This window comes from Rutidosis leptorrhynchoides, chromosome 2 (genome assembly GCF_046630445.1).
Source record: "Rutidosis leptorrhynchoides isolate AG116_Rl617_1_P2 chromosome 2, CSIRO_AGI_Rlap_v1, whole genome shotgun sequence".
Taxonomy (NCBI): Eukaryota; Viridiplantae; Streptophyta; class Magnoliopsida; order Asterales; family Asteraceae; genus Rutidosis; species Rutidosis leptorrhynchoides.
The window spans coordinates 593,430,700-593,442,597 of record NC_092334.1 but is presented as its reverse complement, the minus strand read 5'-3'; the positions used below and the strand labels follow the sequence as shown (position 1 = coordinate 593,442,597).

At 34.5% G+C, this 11,898-nt stretch overlaps 1 non-coding gene across 1 annotated transcript; it reads right to left on the bottom strand.

Annotated features, from left to right (window-relative positions):
- Positions 1–1,758: 1,758 nt before the first annotated feature.
- On the bottom strand, positions 1,759–1,865 carry LOC139895343 (small nucleolar RNA R71). Its single transcript, XR_011775799.1, has one exon. It is a non-coding gene; the product is annotated as a small nucleolar RNA R71 (small nucleolar RNA).
- Positions 1,866–11,898: the final 10,033 nt, after the last annotated feature.

Below are 11,898 nucleotides of genomic sequence, written 5' to 3'. Positions count from 1 at the left end.
TTTTTTTTTTAGTTACAAAAACTAATAAGTAATTTTTGTTAAAATATAAGTTAGGCTTAAATTATATTTTCTAAAAAAAATTAAAATCAGAAAATTTAAAAATAGAAAAAAATAATAATAATCTGAAACTGCAACACGATTTTTGAACCTGCAAACATCTGAGACTGCGTAACTCCGCACTCGCGGAGCCGTCTGACAGGTCAAACATCACACTGCATTTATTATGAAATTAGGGTTAATTAATTTATTATTATTATTAATTAGGTTTTAATTTAATGATAATTAGTTTAGTTTTATTTAATTTTGTATTTTAAGTTTTAATTAGTTTTATTAATATATAAATTAATACTTTTATAAAATAATAATACAAAAATAATATTTTTATAAAACTAAATAATTTTATCATTTTTTTATTTTCTTTTTATAAATTGTATATTTTTTTATCATTTAATTCGTAATTTGTATATTTATCGTTTGTAATTAGTTTTAAACTTAGTTTGTGCCGTAGTTATTTTTATATTTCTAGTTTTTAGGCTTTGCCGTAAAATCCCTTAAGTGCTTTTTCTTTAGATTAAGCTTTAGACGCTTTAAAATTTTACGGCGTTGCTTATTGCTTTAATATTTAATAGATTTTAGTGCCTATTAAGTTATTGCTGTTTTGGATATAGAATTCCTTTTAAGCTTTAATTCCTTTAGGCGCAACTTTTAATATATAGTTTTTAGACTTTTAAGTTTCGACGCTTTACTTTCTTATTATTATTTTTCGACTTTTTATTTTTTGACGTTTTTCGACGCACTCTTTTTCTTCCTCTTATTTCTCGACGCTCTAGTTTTTAGGACATATATTTTATTTTCAAAATTTCGACGAAAAATTATTTTAAGCGGTTAAATTGATAGACATCCAAATTTTTCTGCTTCGTAGTAATAGTTGGATTTGTTAGTGGCGAGTTGTGGGCTTCCGATTTAAAGGGTCCTGGCTACCTGCTGCATCTATTGGCTATTCAAAACGTGGGCAAAAGCGGAAAAGTCTATTAATTTGATAACTTATATAATTTTTATTTTTATAACTAACAGGATATTCAGTGAATGCACCGAGCAAAACGTTCACCACCTTTCATACGTTCACTACCTGTAACTCGATCAAGACATCTAACCAATATTGTCGCCGTTGATTTTTCTTTAGAATCATCATCAAGTCGATCAAGTATTCCAATTCAAATTTCCGATAATCCATTTTTTGAACCCGACCTCACAATTGAGAACCCGGAGGATATTCAAGGACAATTCCAAGATCTTGAACCACTAATCATTCCTCCTGAACTACAAACCGTTAAATCAGAATCCTCTAGTGATTCGTATTCAATAAATTCAATTATGAAAGTAACTGAACCTCTAAGTATGGAAGATCGAAAGAGAGCCACACGCACGGGCCAAGGACACGCCATTATTAAGCCAGACATTAATGCACCAGATTATGAAATCAAAGGACAAATCCTACACATGGTAACTAATCCGTGCCAATATAGTGGTACGCCGAAAGAAGATCCAAACGAACATCTTTGAACCTTTAATAGGATCTGTACTCTATTCAAAATCAGAGAAGTTGAGAATGAACAGATCTATCTCATGTTGTTTCCCTGGACTTTAAAGGGAGAAGTCAAAGATTGGTTAGAATCGTTACCCGAAGGAGCGATTGACACATGGGATGTTTTAGTTGAGAAATTTCTTAAAAGATTCTTTCCGGCATCTAAAGCCGTGAGACTTCAAGGAGAAATTGTTACGTTCGCGCAAAATCCAAATGAAACATTATATGAGGCGTGGACAAGATTCGAAAAGTTGTTGAGAGGATGTCCTCAGCACGGTTTAGACACTTATCAAATAGTACAAATATTCTACCAAGGTGTCGACGTCGTTACACGAAAAGACATCGACACAGCAGCTGGTGGTTCCATTATGAAGAAAACCGCAACCGAAGCTAACAAAATCATTGATAACACAGCCTTCCACTCGCATGAGTGGCACCAGGAAAAAGATATTTTTCGTTCATCTAAAGCGGCTAGAGCCGATTCTAGCCATGACTTTGATTTCGTTTCCGCAAAAATAGATGCTTTCGAGATACGAATGGAAAAGATGACTAAAGATATTCACGCAATACGAATCAGTTGTGAGCAATGCGGTGGACCACACTTAACGAAAAATTGTCACATCGAACAAACGATGGAACAACGAGAGAATGTTTCCTACATGAACCAAAGGCCGGGAAATAATTATCAACCGCCAAGGCCAAACTTTAATCGAAATCAAAACATTCTTTACAATTCAAATGGACCCAACAATAACTCGTACAACCAACAAGGTCCGAATAACCAACCCACTCAAAACAACACTTTCAATCAACAAAGACCTAGCTTGTATAAACCACCACAACAAACTGAAGAGAAAAAGCCAAATCTGGAAGAAATGATGGCAAAGCTAATGGAATCTCAAACACAATTTATTACATCTCAAACTCAAACAAATGAGAGGTTTGATCAGTCATTAAAAACTCAACAAGCTTCCATTTTGAATCTAGAAAAACACGTAGGTACTCTTGCTAGCATGATGAGTGAGAAGGAACAAGGAAAGCTACTGAGTGATACTGAAGTAAATCCTCGGAATGAGAATGTTAATATGGTATCAACGAATTCTGAAAAAACCAGTATCAGAAGATGGGAAGGTTTTAGATGTGAGTAACAATGAAGAAGTTATGCCACCACCACTACCCGAGTATGTAAAGCCAGTGGTGGCACCATACAGACCACCCATCCCGTTTCCAAGAAAAGGAGTTGAGTATGAGCAAGTGATAGGTAATAAAGTTTGTGATAACTCTGAAAAGAAAAGAAGAAGAATAAGAAAGTGCAAGAAACAAAAACCGTAAAACTAAACCCGGTGAAGACAGTTCCACCAAAACCTCCACCCATGGGTGATCCGGGTGAATTTATTGTTCCTTGTCTACTTAGTGATTGTGTCATGTATGATGCACTAGCGAATTTAGGTGCGAGTGTGAGTGTTATGCCTCTTTCATTATATAAGAGATTAGGAGTAGGTGGGTTAAGTCCAACAGAGATGAGTGTTCGACTCTTTGATCAAACCATTAGGCACCCAGTTAGAATTGATGACAACCTACCCGTTCAAGTAGGTAATTTAACCTTTCTAGTCGAATTTATTGTCATTGACATATAAGAGGACCCAAACATTCCTCTAATTTTAGGTCGACCATTCTTAGCGTCTACCGGGGCGTTATTTGATGTAAGAGAGGGTAGAATGACATTTAGTAATGATGAAAAATCGATCACCTTTGTGAGTCGAAAGTCTAAATCTCCACCAACCAAAACCGTTGAACCAAAAACGATTGGTAAAAACCATATTGTTTTACCAACTCCAATGGTAGTGCTTAACAATAATAAAATCTAAGTGTGGGGAAGATGAAGTAACACCTAATGATGACTTGATAACCAAGAACCCCGTTGTTGATACGAAATTAAATGACCCCGTTATTAATAGTTCAATGAAGAAACTTATTAAACGGATTCGCGATGCTAGAACCAAGGGGAACTTTAAGTTATGTAACCGGTTATTATCCAATCTATCGCCTAAAGAAAAGGCGAAACTAGTTGAATTTGTGGATATTACACAGGAATCCGACCAATGGCTTAAAGCAAAATTCACAGATATGCAAGTTGATTATGGTCCAAGAGAAATTGACAATGAAGTTAATCATAATTTTGACACCACAGCTACCTAAGTGTGGGGAGATTCAAATGTTCTAAAAAGAAAACGTTGTTTAGAGTTAGTTGTTCTGTTCTCGTGTAGTTCCGAGAATGGAATCCGATTGGTCTTTTCCACTAGCAGACACTAAAGAACTAGTTTTCTCCCCCCATTCTGAATTTTATTTTGTTTTGTAGGTTTGTATGAAATTAATACACTTTTTAAATTTAAGTTTTGTGTGAATTTAAAAACAAAATTTACTTTATTTCATTAAGTTAAAAATTTGATATTTAAAATTCGTCGTGAGTTGAAGACTAGGTCGTTGAACCGAAATTGCTTTACCCGAGGGCGGGACGAGAAATTTTGTTATCATTATTTTTAATCTTATTGATTTGAAGTATGCCAAAAACATTTAAAAAACCCAAAAATCTTTGCTTTTAAAATAAACGGTTTAAAATGACAAATTTTAAAATTTTGTCGAGGGACGGACTAGGTAAACGTACCGAAACAACCTCGTCCTAAATAAAAAGGAAAACAAAATTTTAAATTTAATTAATTATTTTATTAATAAAGGTTTTATAAAAAAAAATCTAATATGTTTGGAAACTTTGGTAAAAATTTAATCATTTTTCTACGCTAATCACCCTCAATAATTTAAATTGCTACCGATTTCTTGCAAATGAGGGCATTGCAAGATCTTAAGTGTGGGAAGGGGTTAAATTCTTTCGAATTTTTAAAATTTTAATTTAAACACTTGGTTACCATTAAAAATACTAGTAACGCAGTAGTTGTATTAGAATCTAGTGCTCTCTGATAATAAAGAACATCCCTAGTCTTATATACTGACTACCCAATTCTAGTAAAAAATTTCAAATAAATGAATTCAAAATCATGTTTATACATATTTATGAACGATAAAACTAGGTGTTAACACCGAAATTATTGTTACCTCGTAAAGGACATAAATTGAGAAACAACCCAAAATGTTAGAATTCATTTAAAATGGAATAGAGGAAAATAAAAAGGCAAAGAAAGAAAAATAAAAGCCAAGTGTGGGAAAAATTTATCAAGTTATTTAGAACATATATTACATATTTTTGTATAAATAATTAAAGATACTTTTGTTTTGGACAATATTAATCAGTTTTACCCAGTTTATTGTAATAGAATTTAAAAGGAAGTAAAGTCTTCCGAGAAAAAGACACACGCTTCTTGATTTAGGTCAGGAAGTTGTCGTCCAAACCAGTTGTAGAGTCTATGAAAAACCTTGAAAAGTTTTCTCGAAAATTAGCTGGAAATCCACGGACCTCAGCATCAAACAGGGTCGCCAAGTGGTCAGACTTATCCTAACCATGAGAGGATCTGTCTCGTAAAATGGGGAGGGCACCGTGCAAATTAGCTTATAAGACTAATGAATCAGATCCCCAGAAAGGATAATCTCCTTAAAGATCAAAAATCAGCTTTTAAGCCTGATATTACTCAATCCTTGAGATTGACCTTAAAGATTGAGAATTACAAACTCATGGAATTCAATGATATCTAAACTCGAGCTTGAACGAGAAAATATTTTGATCAAAATTACAAACCGATTTGTTTTCTGAAAAACCCATTTTCAATGCGTTCATTACCATTGAACATAAAATCCTACGAATTCACCTGGAATTCGTTAGGTCACCTGAACCAAATCGGGTGTCAACCGTAAGAACGGTGGTTGCATAGCATGGTCAAAGACAGGACCTTGTGCCAGACCGAAAAACTATATGGTGATCTTTACTATTGCTCCTACAAAGGATAGTAATTGCATCCGACACGATATAGACCATAATCAAAAGCATGTCACGGGACATTGCCTTAACAGTTGCTTGTTCAACGCTTTCCTTTACAACCGGACGGTAGTTTACCGAAAGATAATATACGGGACAAGTAAACTGGACGTGTGCTTTCCTAATACAAGGTTAGCAAGTGGGTGACACAAAACCGCAAGTTTTGAGCTAAAATTTTAAAATATGAAACCCACGCAACCCACAAAAATATTTTGTAAACACCGGTGAAGGGTTATTCCGAAAAACTTATCTAGGGTAAAAGCTAGATTGAATTTTCAAAAGATCAAATGTTTTCATAAAGATCCAATTTCCTAAAGGATCTAAATTTTTATAGTCATTTGAGACTGTAAACCACATCGTTACTACCATTGTTCATACCGCCGTATTAAAATCACTGATGTATAAAGTGTGAAGAATAATGAAGTGATTCTAGTAAAGATATATTCAAGTTCTATATTGCTTGAGGACAAGCAACGCTCAAGTGTGGGAATATTTGATAATGCTAAAAACGAACATATATTTCATAGCATTATCCTTCAAGAAAGACAAGCTTTTAGTTGCAATTGTTCTATTTACAAGTGATATTCGTTTAAATAATAAAAGGTGAAGACAAAAGACAGATTCGACGATTTGAAGATGCAAATGACCAAAAAGCTCAAATGTACAAAGTACAATCCAAATGGTTCAATTTATTGATAAGAAGCGTCTAAAAATGACAAGAGTACAAGCCGTGAAACACAAAGTACAAGATATTAAATCGTACGAAAAGGCGTTCGAAAATCTGAAACCGAGACATGAACCAACTTTCAGCGCGCGACGCAATGGACCAAAAATTACAGGTCAACTATGCACAAGTGATGTGTGAAACGTGGTATATGAATTGTTGTATGGAAAATACCGGTTTTAAAGATTACACACACTAACGGGCAGTGTACCCGATGGTGTAGTAGTATAGATAATGGTAAAATCCGTGTATCGTTCCAAGGACAGTTATATGTGCAAGTTAAGATTGTATAACTAAATTGAGTTTTAACTAGATAAAATGAAATCAAACAAATACAAGATATTGGGTTGCCGTTTAACAATGGACAAATCAATAAAGGAATAAGTTTAAAGGACAATATTTTTGATATTTTAGATTTATAAAAAATGAAAAGATAGTTTTTATATCAAATTAAACAAATATGCTCGTCTAGACTTTTTAACCTCGAATGTTGATTGTTGTTTTAGGATTAAGACTGGATTGATTGACTACGTACGAGAACTAATTAATTGGTTTACCAAGAGTAGTCTTGTGCAAACACTCAAACGGGATTACACGACGCAAGTGATGTTCTTGTCATCTAAGACCTCCTATTTGTAATCAATTAATTCAACTAGCCTAAAGACTTGAATGATGATCATGCCAATGATGTGTTGATCTTGATCCACTCCTATGTCAACTAATGGTTTAGCTTAGTTCATTCCCTTGGTCCGGTTAAATGCTCAATTCACCCAACCCAAGTAATCAATTAAGTGTAGTAATAGGATCCCTATAAACGTCACTAGATAAGGCAAATTTCTAACACCTATTAGCTATATGGAATTGAGTAGTGAAAATATGTATAACATATTCTAGGGAATTGATCGTTCTCCTAGACAACTAAACATATCAATTAAGCTATCCGAAAGTATCTAAAAGATTCGTTCTTACATTCCTATAGAGATTAACCGTTTGAACGCAACTTACCCCTTTTGGTCAAATACGGGCAAACACTTGTCACTAGGTGTAAACCGATATACTAAATCAACAAGATGAGGTTTCTTAGTTGAATAAGTATACTAACTAATTGAATCGAAAAGATTAAACTTAACAAGAATGGTTCTTTTATTCAAACATCAAACTATCATGCATAAGAACAATCAATCAACAAAAGTAAACAATCAACATCTCGGTTATTTATCTAGACAAGCATAAAAAGAACTAGCTAACAATCATAATTAAAGACAATAACAAACTGGAAACAAAGATAGAATTCATTGAACTAACAAAAATCGACCTCTTGAAGCAATCTTGGATGATGATCCTCATAATTCTTGATTTTGGATTGAAATGATGGATTAGGTGATCCAGGATTACTCCAAGGATCACCTTGAATCGTAACCTTAGCCTCTGAAAATGACTGTGAATTGGTGTCTTAAGAATGAAGCTTAAAGGGGTTTAAAAAGGCTGAACAGTAGCTGGAAAGTAGGGTGCGCCGAGCGCACAAAAGCACGTGCGCGGTGCGCACTGTTCACCTACCACAATTCCACTTTACAGCTCGAGTTGCACGTCCAGATCTGCTTTACACGTCAGAGTGCGCGGAGAAAGTGCGCTGAGCGCACTCCTTGGCGCACTCTACTATTCATGCTTTTTGACTTGTTTTCGATCCCAGAATTCTCTGATCAAAATTTGGACGAGTGAGCTGAGCGCACACCCGTGGCGCACTCTACTATTCATCGACTTTTTGACTTGTTTTCGATCTCTGAGTAGTATCATCCAAAATCTTCCATATTTCTTCAATTACACAATGATTCTAACTATTTTACAATAAAATGGAAAACAAACGAAAATACTATGTTTACACATGAAATAAACAACGATAGAACTTGATATTGCGACTAAAGATATGTCTAATTTGAGCAATATCAAATCCCCCACACTTAACTTTTGCTTGTCCTCAAGCAAGTCTTGTTTCAAAAATACTAATACAGAGCACAAAATAGAATACACACAAATTTATTGGAGAACACAATAATAGGAATCATACTCACACGATATAGTACACAAGTTTACACTAGTCACATGAAGTACACGAAACACACACGTTCTTTTGGAACACCAAACTCACGCTATATGAAAAACATAATACACAAATGGAATACTCACACGTTGAGGTACACACACAATTTATGAATCACACGCACACATTTGGATTTTTGGGAGAAACGAACTTTGGTGAAAGTTCTTAAAAATTTGGATCCTTAGGGAAAAGTGGATCTTGAGAAAACGTTTTAAGTTTTTTTTTTTTTTTTTGAAAATGTCAATGCTAGTTTTAAACTAGACACGTTTTCCGATTTTAACCTCAAATTCCGGTTGAGGGTAACTGAAAACCGAAGTCTCAGTCGGCGATTAGCAAGCTATCCGCCCCCATGATTGTAGTATCATGGAACTCTTAACTGGGCGCCCCCTGACGCGATATTAATATCGGTCTTTCATGACAATTTGTACATTTTAATTCAAGGGTTAAAACTGCGAAGACTAAGCTATCGCGTGGGACAGATCCTGCTCCAGCTTATTCACCGTAATCGGTCTTACACTGGATAGCGACTTGGATTTATCCTACCAAGTTTATTTTCGGGTTTGAAAGTTCAAGACTTTCCCTTCCCACTTTACCTTTATATCGTGAAATGCTATTGGTATGAAATGACATAGTTTAGGAAGTTTGCTATACCAAGTAAGGTAACATTCGAAAGACTTTACTTCCTTCAAGGATGGACTAGATACATCCTTTAAGTTTAGTGACATTATTCTTTTTCCTTTCAAGCCAAAAGTATTTTAAATATTTTTCTTAGCAAAATTTGGTGATAGTAATTCGAAAAGATTAGTAAAATCCCCCACACTTGGCTTTTTCGTTAAGACTTTTATTTCAAAAATTTTTAAAATTTCCCATTAAATTATGAAAATGAGCCAAGTTGAATACTGTTTGAATACCCGCGAGAATTTATACCATCCCCCACACTTAAGATTAAGTAATGCCCTCATTACATAAAATCAGTAAAATTTAAATTCGAGAGGACAATATTGAGAAAAAGGAGTTCGAAAAACCTAGGTTCAAAAACCGGAGATTGTGGAATATAGGTGAGCGATGGCGCATCCTTCATTCCTTGATCTTCATCACACAAATTCTAATTTGATAGGTACCTTGCTGAATTTTAATGCTAGTGTCACTAAAACCTTTGAAAAACATCGTACACTTTTATTAACGCGTCATGCACTCAACTGGACCCCAGAATTTAATGCCTAGTGGGGTTAAACTCTTCCACACTTTATCGGACGAGACGTGAAGTCGGTGGAAAAATTTCCACGAATCATAATAGTGAGCCAATCATTTACACCTCGGGTGGTGTATATTATATGTGATAAATCCTTTTTTAGTTTCCCGAAAAAGGATGACCTAACCGGAGGGTTAACATACGACTCCTCTCCAAGTGCGGATTTCAGTAAAACTTTTATTCTTATTGGTGGATCTTGGTCAAATGGGTCTTTAAAGATTGTCTTCCCCAAATTGACATCCTCTGGAATAAGCGTAGACCCGTTGTGAATCTCAACTATTGAGCGGGGCTCAATTTCCAGCTTCAATTCCTTTAATTCTTCAGTTGTAGGTTCATAACCATTAGCCATGAGAACGAGTAGTAAACCGTCTTCCTCCTTTACCACAATCTCATCTATATAACTAAAAGAGTAAGAATGTAACTCGAGGAAATCCTGCAAAAGCTCAGAAAGTGGATCTAAACGAGTACATTTTTCAACTATCAGTTCGTCTTGCAAAATAGATTGTGAAGTTATAAGTTGTGGAGCTAGACTGGACTCTGTCACATTTGAATTTTCTTGAAACATAATCAATGGTGAATAATGATCGGTAGCAAGTTGCATAGTGGGTAGGGGACTCGAATGTTTTACGTTCGGATTCATGCAACATTGCCAAGACCCATAAAAACACGGGCAAAAACCTTCGACTATCATCCCCTCTTTCAGAGACATGTTTTTAGTGTTAACCACAACTTCATTTTCTTCTTTCTCTTGGTACCCCTCGTTAACACTAGGAGATAAATATAATTCGATTAGTTTCCTCCGTTCAACTCTCATTCTCTCACCCATTGTCATATTCTTGTGGTCAACCATTTTCCTGCAACTGACAAAAACTAGAAAGGAATAAAAGCATCGACACTAAACAGTGATAAAAAAAATAAAATAATAATAAAAAAATCTAAAAAAATAAAAAAAAAATCACAACTTAGTAAACAATTCTTATCTTGACACAACTGTCCCCGGCAGCGGCGCCAAAAACTTGATGTGTGAAACGTGGTATATGAATTGTTGTATGGAAAATACCGGTTTTAAAGATTACACACACTAACGGGCAGTGTACCCGATGGTGTAGTAGTATAGATAATGATAAAATCCGTGTATCGTTCCAAGGACAGTTATATGTGCAAGTTAAGATTGTATAAACTAAATTAAGTTTTAACTAGATAAAATGAAATCAAACAAATACAAGATATTGGGTTGCCGTTTAACGATGGACAAATCAATAAAGGAATAAGTTTAAAGGACAATATTTTTGGTATTTTAGATTTATAAAAAATGAAAAGATAGTTTTTATATCAAATTAAACAAATATGCTCGTCTAGACTTTTTAACCTCGAATGTTGATTGTTGTTTTAGGATTAAGACTGGATTGATTGACTACGTACGAGAACTAATTAATTGGTTTACCAAGAGTAGTCTTGTGCAAACACTCAAACGGGATTACACGACGCAAGTGATGTTCTTGTCATCTAAGACCTCCTATTTGTAATCAATTAATTTAACTAGCCTAAAGATTTGAATGATGATCATGCCAATGATGAGTTGATCATGATCCACTCCTATGTCAACTAATGGTTTAGCTTAGTTCATTCCCTTGGTCCGGTTAAATGCTCAATTCACCCAACCCAAGTAATCAATTAAGTGTAGTAATAGGATCCCTATAAACGTCACTAGATAAGGCAAATTTCTAACACCTATTAGCTATATGGAATTGAGTAGTGAAAATATGTATAACATATTATAGGGAATTGATCGTTCTCCTAGACAGCTACACATATCAATTAAGCTATCCGAAAGTATCTACAAGAGTCGTTCTTACATTCCTATAGAGATTAACCGTTTGAACGCAACTTACCCCTTTTGGTCAAAGACAGGCAAACACTTGTCACTAGGTGTAAACCGATATACTAAATCAACAAGATGATGTTTCTTAGTTGAATAAGTATACTAACTAATTGAATCGAAAAGATTAAGCTTAACAAGAATGGTTCTTTTATTCAAACATCAAACTATCATGCATAAGAACAATCAATCAACAAAAGTAAACAATCAACATCTCGGTTATTTATCAAGACAAGCATAAAAAGAACTAGCTAACAATCATAATTAAAGACAATAACAAGCTGGAAACAAAGATAGAATTCATTGAACTAACAAGAATCGACCTCTTGAAGCAATCTTGGATGATGATCCTCATAATTTTTGATTTCGGATTGA